The sequence below is a fragment of the Diabrotica undecimpunctata genome, chromosome 3, assembly GCF_040954645.1.
Source record: "Diabrotica undecimpunctata isolate CICGRU chromosome 3, icDiaUnde3, whole genome shotgun sequence".
Taxonomy (NCBI): Eukaryota; Metazoa; Arthropoda; class Insecta; order Coleoptera; family Chrysomelidae; genus Diabrotica; species Diabrotica undecimpunctata.
In genome coordinates this window covers 10,326,272-10,341,416 of record NC_092805.1, presented here as the reverse complement: position 1 = coordinate 10,341,416, position 15,145 = coordinate 10,326,272, and the positions used below count along the sequence as shown (strand labels likewise).

The 15,145-nt window shown below is 34.5% G+C and overlaps 1 long non-coding RNA gene across 1 annotated transcript; it reads right to left on the bottom strand.

Annotated features, from left to right (window-relative positions):
- Nucleotides 1-1,431: 1,431 nt before the first annotated feature.
- Nucleotides 1,432-9,822, bottom strand: LOC140435480 (uncharacterized). The gene is made up of 3 exons (XR_011950164.1): nucleotides 9,544-9,822; nucleotides 5,549-5,650; nucleotides 1,432-1,568 (listed from the first exon to the last, which is right to left on the bottom strand). It is a non-coding gene; the product is annotated as an uncharacterized lncRNA (long non-coding RNA).
- Between the last annotated feature and the right edge of the window lie 5,323 nt (nucleotides 9,823-15,145).

The following is a 15,145-nucleotide window of genomic DNA, read 5'->3' as shown; positions in this document are numbered from 1 at the left end:
TTCTTCCAGTCTATTTGCGTTTTGTACTTGATCTCTCTTCTTTGTCCATGTCTCCCTAGCTAGACAGTGTAATTCCCAGGTATTTTATTTCCATTATTTTTCAATACTGATGCCATCAATTTCAATTTTACATCTGGTTGGTTCTATGCTGATTACTGTTGTTTTAATTTTCTGAGATGAGATTGTTATATTAAAATATTTAGCTCTTTTCTAATGTTAAATCTGTGGACCAGTAGATGTAGATGTTTTCGATAGGTTTTATAATATTTAGGGGAACTTCTCTATTATACAAAAGATGTATTATATATTTGAGTCTTACTCTGTCAAACGCTTTCTTTAGGTCAATCAGATACAAAAACGGCAAAAGTGATAACGAATATTTGACAAAGTTTTTATTAGGAAAAGAACAAACTATATTTTTTATACTACGGTAAATATTCTGTCAATTTAGTTTTTGTTCGTCCTGTAAAGTTCTTGTTTATTTAGTGCATTGAAAATATTGTTTATCACAAAACGAAGACATTTACCTGTGAATGAGATAAATTGGGCTGTAGACCTACCTTAGGCTTACAGCTCCAAGGTAGCATGAGGCAAACTAAGTTATAAGTCGATTGGCGGCGTTTTTCTGACACTGAAAGTCCAACCGAACGTCATCCAGGACGTAATACAACAATATGCGCTACAACTGCAGCTAAAGACCGAGTTTTAATATTAAATGCTAGAAGATAACCAATAATTTCAGCACCTGAATTGGTTAGTGACTTGCAGCGGGCACACCAGTCAAGAATAGGTAGTGATACTGTAAAAAATCGTCTTCGCGATGCCAGTCCGTACAGTTGAAGGCCACTGAGATATCTACCCATCTCCAAAGGCAATCGCGCTGCAAGATTGCTGTTAAGAATATCAAAACTAAATGATTGTGCTACAGTTTTATTCTCCGACAAATCTAGATTTCGATTTCATCCAGATTCTCGTCGAGAAAGAGTGTGGCGACGATCTGAAAATATAATCTTAAGGATAGGAAATGTCAGGAAGTTTACACATACAGAGGTAGTAAAGTAATGGTGTGTGGCGGAATAATAATCGGTGGCAAAACGGACCTTGTTTTTTCTGACCATTTCCTACAGCTCAGCAGTACTTAGACAATATTCTTTAACATATCGATGGCCGTTTGCTGGTGCTGTTGGTTAAAACTTCCACCTCGTGCTCATCCACATGTCGCACGCTTAGACGACTGGCTTTTCTGGAAGAATCGATCTTTCGTCACGGGAAACGTTTCTACTGAAGTTTTAAACTAAGTTTTAAAAAATGGACTAGTGCATTTGGTTTTTTTTTGGCATATATAAATACCTTATATATGTTGCCAAAACTCAAAATCTAGGTATATTTAGAATAATAATATCAATAGTTACCCTTAATATTAATTCATAATTTGCATCAACTATATTAAATCCATTTATTCTAATCGGCCTTGAAGCGTTTATTAAAAATATCAGCAATATTTTTTGATTTTCCTTGTTCCAATTCCACCATGGGCAATTGATTCCATTTTCAAATAATTTTGATGTCTAAAATTGAACAATATAAATTTTATTATACACATAGTTTGTAGCTATTTGTGTACTACAATAATTAAAATGTACCTGTTCTAAAATTAGTTAAAATAATAAAAACACACTTAATCTTTTGAAGGCCGCTGCTTACCATGCTACCAGTCAAAATAAAAAAAATATATATAAATTATTACATATGACACACAAAGTTTAGGTAAAAAAAATTATTTTTTATAAAAGTATAACTTTAATTTTTGACCCCTAAAAGTCATACAACAAGCTAAATTTTGCCAAAAATTTTGAGACCCCGAAAAAATTAAAAATTTTACCACTTTTATGTGGTAAAATGGCTTCCCTCTAAAACCTCCCTCGTGGGGTTGGAAAAAACGAAAAAAATCGATTTACCAAAAATCTGTACGCTGTAGAAAAAAAATTTTAATAAAAAATGTAGCTGAGATAATTTTAAACAAAAATGTTTCTTAGCACTTTCTGTGTAGAATGAACCGTTCTCTCAGAAAAAAAGCTTGAAACTTGTTAAACTGTTTGTTCGGACTGTTAGGCCATTGTCGTCTGAGATTAGTTCTCGACGTTTCGCCAACACTAGGGGTTGGAATCTTCTGGAGATATTACTGCTTCGCTTGTAACCTGAAAATGACGCTGCGCACACACACACACGCAGTGATCTACCCTGCCCCTAGGAACATGTGTATACCAATGTAAGAATGGGATCCACATGTCCGAAGATCAAACCGGTCACACTTCGCTAGTCGAAGTAGTACCTATCTGACCCCCAGGCTTTTCCACCACCCCTCCTCATCGTGTGACTTACGTGAGGAGGCTTATGATCTGAAATTTACTTAAGATGCCCTGGGTAATAGGACATCCTCGGTTTTTAGTGAATGTGGTTATGCCACCTAACTGTAGGGGTAGCCACATCTAGGCTTTTCTCCCTATTTACTTTACTGACTATTGATTTTACTCTACTTTACGTCGGGACTTGAGTCCCTAAAAAAAAAAGAAAAAAGAGCGTGTGTTTCGACCATAGAGCCATCAGCCTGAGGTGATAACTCTAGGTCCGGAAAAGGGTGTGTGCTCGGTCACTCAGCCGCCGATTTGGCAAAATAAATTTTATTCTCCTTGCCGGCTGAGCACCCGAGAGGGGTCCGGCCACCAAGCTCATGTATGCCGCACAAATGACGCTGCGTTGTACTACGGAGGCAAATTTATATTTCCCACTCGCCTCCTCTCCACTGGTTTTGACTTGAGGGGGCGTGTCGTCATTTCTAGTAACTTATCTTTTTCCGGGTTTGGCGGGAAGGGTTTTTGGGGATTTTAATATTGGTGTCTTGTCTTGTTAATTTTCAGTCCCTCTTCTATCCGATTAAAATTATTTGGGTGCTTATATATCTCCACCGCTTCCCGATACAACCGTGGGTAGTACTGTGAAGTTTTGTCCAGCATCTGCGTTTCTTTAAACAGTATTCGATGTTCTCCGCTTTCCAAAGCGTGTTCGGCACGTGTACTTTTGAAATAAGCTTTTGAAATGTGGGTATACATTGCTAGAAGAACGGGTAGGATGGAAAAACTAATAGTGGAATGTAGAGTTGAAGAAACGAGACCTAGGAAAAGATCTCCAAGAAAAGATCAAACAAAAATATTGATTAACCAAGGGTTACATGAAGCCGAACAACTAGCCCAGGACAGGGAAGGATGAAAGGAAATCGTGCAAAAACTGTAAAGGCCTGATGGTGTCACCACATCCTAAAATTAATTAGGACTGAGGAGGAGGATATATTATACATTGTTTATAAAAAAAATTATCTGAAACAGCAGTCGTAAATACATTAAATATAATTTTTTTTTCAATCAGTTTCCATATTTTACAAAGGTGAACTTAATTCTACTACCCATGATAGGCAACCTTAATTAGGACTGATAATTTTTAAAATGAACAAAAAATAGTACTAGAATGTAATCCGTTGTAAAAGAAAGAATACAAATATATCAAAAATAAAAAGAACAATCATTTACGAGCGACCTAAGGTCGGGATGTGGAAGGGAGACGGTTTATAGAGGTAAGAAAAGTGGTTTATCACAATTTCTGGCAAAATGAAAAGTATAATGGTATAACCACAAAATGTATGGGAAAAACCTTGAATTCAATTTTGTTAATGGTAAGTAGATTTTATTGTCTTATAGTTTGTGTTAATATTATTTACATAGCCAATGCTTAGAAGTAATTGATATTTAACTATAAGTTATATAGCTATAGAATACAAAATGACCATATCAGAAATATAATGGGAGTCAAGTCAACCATTATTGACGAAATTCAAAGGAGACCTGGTATGGTCATGTGAAAAGAATGGACGACGACAGGCTGCCAAACCAAATTTTAAAATGGATGCCAAGAGAAAGGAGGAAGAGAGGAAGGCCAAAAGAATCCTGGCTGGGCGTCATTCAAAAGGCAATGTCGGAAAGAAACCTTCAACCTGGCAAATGGAATGACCGACGTAGCTGGAAACTGGGAACTGGAAGGTGCAGATCGCTATAAAAAACAGCGATAAAAAATTAAAAAAAAAAGATATTTAACTATAAACATTATTTTGTAAGGGAAACATTAAATCATCTCCCCACCACGTTTTCACAGTATCATAGAGTCATGAATTGCCCTGTACCGGACAATAAATATTGTGTGGTAGCTCACTAATTTTGTTTTTTATTTTCGTACATTGAACACGATGCTGAAAGCGAAAAAAAGAGTATTTTGTCAGAAAAATATCGATGAAAATGGCAATCAAGCAGGTATTGAAAAATAAAATGACTATTAGACCAGCTTCTCTTTATTTTTCTGTGCCAAAGAGTACGGCGGCAGACAGAATTAAACAGCCAAGAGAAGGTGGAACACTGATTATAAAGTCACTTACGGGTTATTTTAAGACGACACATACTAGAGAGAAAATAACAAAACACCAGAGAGAAAACATACAAAAATAAAAAAAAAAAAACAGAACACCAAGAAGACGGTTTGTAGCTCGAAAAAACTCGTGGACAACTGCAATGAATAGTGTGGGCCCAGTTGCTTTAAGTGGACAAATTATATAATACAAATAATGTAATACAAAAAATATGTAATACAAAAACAAATACACAAAAAACGGCCTCGGCCACCAAAAAAATTAAAAAATACTAACAAAAACCGGCGCAAGCCAACAATAAAAATTAACACAAACCCCAAAACCCTGGCACGTAGGGCCCAACACCTACAGCACCAAGTCTCCGAACTGAGCCTAGCTCAGAGCGGAGACTTGAGGCCCGAGTAAGCAATTTTTAGTTCGCGGATAAGCCACATTAAGATAACAGGATCATAGCGACAATGCAAGTCCTGAGTTTGATTTCTGTTAGGAAACCATGTTGGAGTTCTATTACCCAGGACTCCCCCATGCAGAGCATTTGGCTGGTAGATGTGCCCCTATCGCGCACCAGATTACTATAGGGGAGAAAGGGATGGTCTGGAGCATTAGAGCGCGGTGGAGTAACTCTTGTTTTTACACCTCGCTTCAATGAGTTGTTACACCCGAACGTAATTCTTAGGGTTAAACATGTCTCACAGGCTGGGTTTATTTAAATTGATTGCTTGCTTGCTTAAGACGACATTTTCTAAAGAACTAGAAACTCAATTACAAACATATTTTTTTTAACACAAAATTCCAATTATTCTTCATTTTTATTTAAGGTTTGGTTGGTGGTATCTGCACTGGTGTTGTTACAAATTTATCTCGTATACCTATAATATTTTAAAGGACTTTTAAACACAGACATCTGAATTTTTCATTCGAATTAACTCGTATACAAAAAAATCTATAGAATTCGATAATACTAAACCTAGTATATTTTCATTATAACAACCTTAACAAACATCGCTATTTCCTAATCTTCCAATATTATATTTCTCTTTTATTATACGATATTCGTCAAGCTAAAACAATACTTACGACAACGTACAATTTGTCGGAATTTTGACATAAAATGAGTAATGCTAATATATTTACTATCGATGATACCATTATTCTAATGTTGCTTTTTGGACTGATGTTCTGAAATATAAAGAAAAAAATATTTTAAGTATATACTTTGTGAAAGAGGTGTTTATAAAAGTATGACTAATAGTTATTTCTCTTTTCAGAATGATAGGGAGAGATTATTGCTCGAGCATAGTTACAGGAGAGCCAAAATATCACGTTTGTGTTTAATATACATATATAATTTGTATGAATAATTTTTAACATTTGCATGATTTGTCAATATTTCTCTGATTTAGGTTAACTTGCCTCACAAGGTAAACTTATTGTCAAATGAAAGTCCTCAATTAGAGAGATAACTGGCTCCCCCAAAATTTTTATCGAGAGTAGTTTTTGAGATAATAAAAATTCCACTTAGGCCATTAACCTAAAAATATAATATACAGGGTACATCATTTTTTTGTACGAAATCAGTTGTGATCAGTTTTTCTACATATACTATACAATATTTTTAAATTTTTAATGAAGCAATATACTTATCATGAACAAAAACAAATTTCTCGTTGTCTACCAATTTTAAGACATCGATATTAAGATCTTACTGTGACTGAGTATCACGAAGACAAGAAAACAATTCGTAAACATTTGAGCATTGACTTACCTGATGGAGAAAAAATTGTAATTACATTGTACTTTTACTGCTTTATCTCTTAATTTTAATAAATTTTAAGAAATATAGAAAAATACTTACAGTTAATATGAAAAATGATAGTGCAGCAAACGCAACTATTGATACCAAACAAATGCCTAATGTAAAAGCACCAGTTAAATCCAACATTCGACAAGCCAGCCTAAAAATTTTGTCAAATGATATCTAACTTGTCTAGTACAATTTTAAAGCGAACTATTTGAGCGAACTAATACTGAACTTTTTGACTTATGGGCGCCTTATTTATCTTTAGTTGTAATAAAAAATGATTGCGTTGGAGTTGGAAGAACTTTTCACAAAGCCATAATTTGTTTGCGGTTTGAATTTGCTAAGAGATGCAGAGACGTCAACTGCGACGTATACGCATATCTGGTTGATTACGAGAAAGCGTTTAATCGAGTACAGCATGCCAAGATGATGCAAATACTAAAAGAAACAGGAATTAACAACCAAGATCTGAAAATAATTAAAAATCTTTACTGGAATCAGACAGCAAATTTTGAGTCGAAGGTGAACACACTTACTATGTGAAAATCATGCGTGGAATGAGGCAAGGCTGTATTTTGTCTCCTCTAATCTTCAATCTGTACTCTGAAAGATCTATCGAAGCTTTGCACGAAAATGAATAAAGTATTCCAGTAAATGATTACCGGCTAAAGAACATCAGATATGCAGATGACACCATAGTATTTGCAGACAACAAGTCCTACAAGTTCTTCTGAACAAAATCACGAATTACAGTCAACAATATGGACTCAATATAAACGTTAAGAAGACAAAGCTTATAATAATTAGCAAGAAAAGAATAACAGAAGGTCAACTCTACGTCAACCAATCCCCTGTAGAAAGAGTGACCCACTACAACTACCTCGTCACCATAATAAATGAAAAATGCACCTATATCTCTCCATCGCATTCTGGGACGTCTGAGTGGTCTTTTGCTTGTGGGAATCTCCTCCCATACCAGTTTTACAAGTCTCTCTATAAGTGGTGATGTAATGGTGAGGTCCGAATATTTTTCTTAGTATTTTTCGTTCAAAGCGCCTGAGCTTTTCTTCGCCTGAGTTTGCTTTGGTCATGGTTCACGTTTCGCATCCGTATGTTATTACAGCTCTGACGATGGATTTATAGATTTTGATCTTTGAACTTCTTGTCAGATTTTTTGATTTTATGAGCTTATCCAGAGCGAATACACAGCGGTTTGCAGATTGGATTCTGTCTTTTATTTCTTCAGTATGTTATCTCTTTGGTCTTTCAAATAGTTTTTCTAGATGTTCATTACACGTTCTTATTTTACTCTGTTTGTCCAAGATGATGATTCCGTCAGAATCAGTTATCTTTTCGTTCTATGTTTATTGTGACTATCGTACATTGACTTCAGAGTCTCAATTTCTTTGCACATTTTCCTTGCTTTTTTTTTCTTTCGCTTCTCTGATTTTCTTTCTTATTAATGTATTTATGGTTTTATATTTGTCGGAATCATTTTTGGCTTCTCTTCTCTTGTCCATTAGTTTCAGGATCTCATCTGTTATCCATGATCTTTTCTTCATTAATCTATCAGTCTTTAAGTGTTTATCCTTTAAATTTTGCACTATTTCTGTAATATATTTGATCGTTTATTATTTATTCGATTCGTCTCCAATTGCAGCCACTTCCTCGTTATCGTGGCTTGGACTCTTATCCTCGCATCGAAGTCTTTCAGCATACGTAGGTCCTATGATTGTGCTTCCCTTTTCTGCACTGTTTTGAGTTTGGCTCGAAATACTCCCACTAGTGGAACGTGGTCTGCTTCCAAATCTATTCCATGATAAGTCTTGACAGATGTAAAGCTGTTTTGGAATTTTTTATTTACTGAAATGTAATCTCTTTGATTCCTAATAATTCTCGCGGGTCTGTCTTGAGGGGATTTTCACGTGTACAGCTTACGATGTGGTAATTTGAAGAATGTGTTGGTGACAACTAGTTCTGAGTCTTCTGAGAATTTTTGTAGTAAATCTCCTCTCTCGTTTATGACTCCAAGTCGATGTGCTCCAATGTACTGTGCCTTATCTCCAGCTCCAATCTTGGCAATAAAATCGCCCATAATGATGAGAACTTCCTGTCGAAGAATTTTCTGTATGATACTGTTGATGTTCTGATATAACTCAATTGCTTCTTCCTCCTCTTTGTCTGCAGAGTCACGTCACGGAGCCAAGTCTATACTTCCACTGCAGATGAAGAGATTTTGTTACTTTAACCTAATATTTTGTCTTACTTCAAAATAAAAATAAAAAGTTAATAACCAAAATAAGTACGAAAACTATTAAGACAAAGCAATAGAACAAAACTTTAACAGCCGATTCTATAACAATAACGATAAACACTGATTGCAAAAACTGTTCGCATGTTTTATATAACATTTTTGCCTATTAATCGATCATTTACCGGTTATGCAATTCCCACTAAGATATTATCCAGACTATTTACTTTTCAATAATCAGCAAAAATATAATACAATTGTAACGAAATATTTTGCCTATCATAGGGTAAGATTTTGGGGGTAGAAGATTGGGGAATAGAAACTATGGGGGTGGAGATAGGGTAAGCAAAATAAACGCTACTTGGGCGAACGGCACTCAGAGTTTGTTAGGAGAGCTGGGGTCGTGGATAAGCAAAAAATATCAAGGGCTTTGAACGGTCATAAATCTCTTAAGACAAAATAAAAAGAAACAGGAAACACCTCTAGTAATTTATAAAGAGCGCCACTTCAAGGTGCCTAATTATAACTATTACAACAACTAGTTGTAACTAGGAAAATAATTATGAGAAATGCAAAACATATATTTTAATATGTTTATTAAATAAACAAATGTTAAGAAACAAAATTTAACATTTATTTTTGTGTCACCACAAATAGTTACAAAATAGACAATATAAAAACACTATATTAATAGTCACAATTCAAAAAAAAATACAGAAAAAACTTACATGTCATCCGTTTACAAACTCCAGGAGTTGGAGATACTACATAAACTTACAAGTGTTACCGCATAGAGATTAACCTTTTTTTAACAAACAAAACAAATAAATATCGAAAATAATAAATAAAGATAGCTGTCGTAAACATTAAATTTTAAACACTGAAAACAAATAAAATAACAGCTAAAGTCAAAACCCAAAATTTACAATATTTAATATTACTATTTTTTAAATTTTTAATGAGAGCAATTATTGTTAAAAAAATGACTGTCTTTACTTTAAAATTTGATCAAAAAGTTACCTGGATTTTTCACTAGGAAACTGCACTAAAATTTCTGGAACCAGACGCCACTGGAACCTCCGAAACAATAAAACTGGGGGTAGACCTGGGCTTCACCTTCACCTGGGCTTTCAGAAACAAAACGAGGATGGAAACGACGATTCTTCCAATCCTCACTCAAAACATTAACTGAACCATTAACTGCCACAAAACTACTTTTTACTGCTACATATTTCCATAAAAAGGGGCCAAAAACAGAAAACTACAAATTCGACGGATGAATTTGGATCCAAGCCTGAGCCTAACAGCGACCCAAGTAAGAATGACGAAATTATCTTAAAAATTCGTTCACATAACTTAAAAATAAACAAAACGCTGAAATAAACAAAACACAATGAAAATTAAGACGTAGATTATTAATTTGAAAAAGTAGTACATCGGGCGGCTTAAGTCAAATAATATCAAGCAAAATACGCAGCAGCGAAATAAATAAACAACTCTAAGATGGTTTATATTAACTCGAGCCGACCTAAGAAGGAATTGAAAATACTTTTTGCGTATTTTAACTTAAAAGATACGAACTAAGAAACATTAAAAATATTCTTCGGTTTTTCAAACATATATGAGGGGATTTCAATATATTACATATACGAGGGGATTTGAAGAAATTTACAAATGCTACACAATGACAAGTATGAATTTCATGGTAGTACTATATTCGCCGTCTATTTTTTTTTGTATTGGTGAACGGTATGACTAAATAATTATTAAATTTATACATTATGATACTTTTAAACCTTTAATTATTAGACATTAGATGTAGACATCATTATTTGCTACAATAATAGTTTTACCTTTTATTTTGATTGTGGACCATAACACATAATTTCAAATTTAAAAATATTTTCCTTTGAAAGTCAGCGTCGTCAATTTCTCCTTCTTCTAATAAATTTTCCATTAGTTCGTTCAAAACTTCGTATCGGAATTGCACATTGCAAGTAACGTATAAGTATATTAAAGACGGTATCATAAACATATATGCACACAACACATAACTAAGACATAAAAATAATTTGCAGAAGAATATTTTGTATGTTCCCTCGAAAAAATTTTCTATAAAATATACAGCAATTTGCCATTCTTCTTCATCGCCCAAAATGGGAAAAAATGCACAGGCCACTACAAACATGAAAACGCGTGTAAACTTACAATACGTTTTTATTTTGTCACAATCTTTTAATATTCGATGATAATTTTTGGAACTGGAGAGGCTTAGTGATATTCCAGTTCTTTTAAGAATTTTTTGATACCCAAGAAGTCTGTCTTCGAATAGATTAACTAGAATATACATCGACACCATCTAAAAATGTAGAAGATAATATTGATTAAATTAGAAAAACCTAAATATATTTTAAACATTTTATAAATCTGGTTACATATCTTTTTTCATTCTGACTCATGCTTTTAAAAAGCTGGTCTGTTCTCCAACTCTTTAAAGCTAATATATTTTCTCATTTGTGTGGCACATAAAAAACTCACATTATTAATTTATGGTACTTATAAACGACTTTGATGCTACAACGCTACTATAATTCTATTACACAAAGCAGGAGACAAAGCAAATTTAGAGAATTACAGACCGATTAGCCTCCTCAGCCATATATATAAGGTGTTTACGCGAATACTAGTTAGGAGAATGGAAAGAAAATTAGAGACTTATCAACCAAGGGAACGTCCAGGATTCCGAAAAAGTTACGGAACAAATGACCTTATACAAAATATAAAAAACCCTAATAGAGAAAGCAGTGGAATAAAATAAACCTCTAGTTCTAATATTTATCGATTTTCACAAAGCCTTTGACACAGTTGAGCTAAGCAAAATATTACAGGCGCTTAAAGAATGCAGGCTAGATTATAGATATACTAAATTATTATACAAAATATACCTGCAGGCAACAACCACTGTCAGAATACATACTAACAGTAATCGCATAAAAATAGAACGGGGGGTTAGACAAGGAGACCCAATGTCACCTAAACTTTTTAATACGGTGCTAGAACATGCTTTTAAAAACCTGGATTGGATGACAAAGGAAATAAAAATAGATCGAGAATATCCAAACAACTTACGTTTCGCCGTAGAAGATCTAGGTATGGCAAGAGAGATGGTACAGGAACTCGTTGTGGCTACAGAAAATGTAGGTTTAAATATAAATATCTCGAAAACAAAAATCATGACCAATTTGGTACCCAACCAGAACATCAGTATTGGTGGGAAAGAAATAGAACTCGTAGATAGATATAAATACCTGGGACATGAAATTATGATTGGCAGGGATAACCAGACTCATGAACTGAAGAGAAGAATCGGCCTTGGGTGGGCAGCATTTGGAAAATTGAGAGAAACTTTTAAAAGCGAGTGCCCACATGCCTAAAGAGAAAGGTATTTGATCAGTGCGTCCTCCCAGTCTTGACGTACGGAGCAGAAACACTTACCTTAACAAAAGCAGCAGCTACCAAACTGAGAGTCACGCAGAGAAGAATGGAGCGGTCCATGTTAGGAATAACTCTGTGAGACAGAATAACCAACGAAGACATCAGGAGAAAAACCGGAGTGACTGACATTATCGAAAAGATAGCCAGACTAAAATGGAGATGGGCAGGACACATAGCCAGAATGACAGATGGGCGATGGACAAAGAGGTTATTGAAATGGAGGCCAAGGGAAGACAAGAGAAGGGTCGGTCGACCACCTACAAGATGGACTGACGATTTAAGAAGACTCAATAAAAACTGGATAAGAGCGGCGCAAGATAGACGGGGTTGGAAACATGAGGAAGAGGCATATGTTCAGCAGCGGACTCTTGAGGTTGGATGATGATGATAAACTACTTTGAATGTAATCTACAATTTTATTAAATATAGAAAACCTTACCCTAGGGCGTTTTTCTTTGAAACTAAGTCAATTTGACAGCGATTATACATAGTACAATGTGATGTCAAGGAAAGACATTCTAACCGTAAAATATACCTGGACCTTAAATTGGTATACATAATGTAATGCGGTAGTAGTATTTTCAGTGTTAAGTAGCACTCCCAGGTATATAAATTTATTCACTACTTCGACGACGTTGTTTTTTATAATAAGTGGTCGTAGAATTTTTGTAGCTGATTGTTTTAGTGCTACATACGCTTCTTGTACAGCGTTTTCTGTTCTCCCAACAATATTGATATCGTCAGCATAAGCCAGGATTTGCAATGATTTATTATATATTGAACCAGTGGTTGTGATTTGTGACATACGTATTACCTTTTCCAGAGCCAGATTGAACAGCGTAAAGTCGAGAGGACCCCCTTGGCGCAGTCCGTTATTCGTTTTAAAAGATTCAGACAGTTCCTCCTGAATTCGTAGTCTACATTCAACTTTTTCAAGAGTGATTTCTGTGTAGATATTTTTTTGCTTACTATAGGTTTACAAAATCGGATGAAGTCGTCAAGTACCTGGCTATTAAGAGGTCCTGAACCTCCTTAAATTTTGCTTATTTGTCTGGGGTAATATGAGATTACTGAAAAGTTACGAATTTACTAAAATGTGTATATCATATTATCGCATGTGGGGTATAGTATACTAACAAATGTTTCCTTGATCTACTCATAAGTTATTTTAGAAGTAGTAGTTTAAATAATAACTCTTTTAAAGTTAAGAAAACCTTTGACTAATGACTAATGATATTGCAATACGTGTTGCCTATCTTCAACAATTTGAGGTTTTAAAAATCATAAGTATTTGTTGGAACGCCACTGCTTCGTTGTTTAAGTATGACTGTTCTGAGCTTAGACAGGGAAGGAGAGAGGACAGGTAACGTTCATTTAATAAACTTTCGAAAAGTGAAGCCAGTTTCGATGTGACCGCCATGTTTTGGTGCCTGTACGTTACACATTACTACCTCTCGTAGGGTTACCAGGTCTACTGATTTTTCAGTAGTTTTACTATTTCAACTCCAATTTACTAATTGACTGAAACACTATTGCGATCTACTAAAAAATATGTAATGACAAAATCATGTTCAAAAAATATTCATTATGTCGGTGTTCAATTATAAATTTTGAAAAAAATCCCTTTATTGATATATTCATTATTCTCAATCTACTGAAGAAATAAAACAACCTTTCTGGTGCCGGTCAATTCTGGTGCCGGCTTCAGTCAATGCCATACGATTCCGCGTCCCATCTCTTCCCCTGTCCAAGGTTACGAGAAATTCTTGCCTCTGCATTTAAAACCAGCAATATAATGTTTTTATATACATACCGAACCAATGTAGAATAACGATGGCATATACTGTTGGGTAAATTTTGTATTTTTTTCTAATAACATCTTGTTAACACCATATGCACAATAAAATGAAAGGTAACAGGCTGTCAGATGTCTTAATATCTTATATGGCCAAAAGTGTGATAATATTATTTTGGGATAATAATTATCATAAATAAATGCCAAAGGATCGTCATATTTGGTGAAGTCATCTTCATTATATTCAGACATTTAAAATTTTTCTAAAAATAAAAAATTATTATATTAAAATTAATTTGGTCTGTTTCAGACTCAAACAACAAAAATAGCCCAAGCTATGGGAAAAAAGGTGATTTTACACTGTAATCCAGGAATGTATATAATATAACCTAGGTTATAAAGAGCAACCTCAGGAGCAATCCCCCAGTTTATTCAACAAAAAATTTTTGGTTATTGTTTATTAATGAGCGTTTATAGGTGCAAAATACGTATTTTTTGAGATTTTTTCATTTTTTGCCTAATGTTAGTGTTGCAATGGGTAATTTCTGTATAAATTATGAAAGTACTCTAAAAGACTTTCAATTTGAGCCAGTATACGTTCAATTTAATTTATTTGTTATTGTAAAAATGACGAATGAAGGTCAAAATTAAAAAACGTAATATTTATTTAAAAATTGCTTTTTTTTATTTTAAAATATATTAAATTTAAGCCTATAAAATTAGGAATCGAATGAGCCGTAGTAGGCCTAAAGCGCTTAATTTGTTGCTAAGATACGTTAATTAGTTTATCCCACGACCTTTTCCTTAACCACGACCCATAACATTTTCTCCTTCCAAATCATAGGCTTCCACTACTACTAGAATTAAAATTCATCATCGTTGTTTTCCAGCCTATCTATTCTAAATAGAAGTATTTCAAAGCCCATTTTTTGAGTGTAACAACACTTTAGTGGGAGACAAATCACATATTTCCGAATATACCAGACACATATGGTACGTACCATGTACGTCTACGTCTAGTTAAATGCTACATTTTTCCTATCTTACTGTATGGCGTGGAGGCCTGGACGCTGACGGAGACGCTCACGAGAAAACTAGAAGCATTCGAAATGTGGGTGTACCGACGCATTCTTCGTATATCCTGGACCGAACATGTCACCAACATAGAAGTAATCCTAAGAATCGGAAAGGAGAAAGGAATCGTGAGCACAATCAAACAAAGAAAGCTTGAATATCTAGGCCACATATTGAGACACGATAAGTACCGTCTACTGCAATTGATTGTCCAGGGAAAAATAGACAGTAAGCGAGGGCCAGGCAGGAGAAGACACT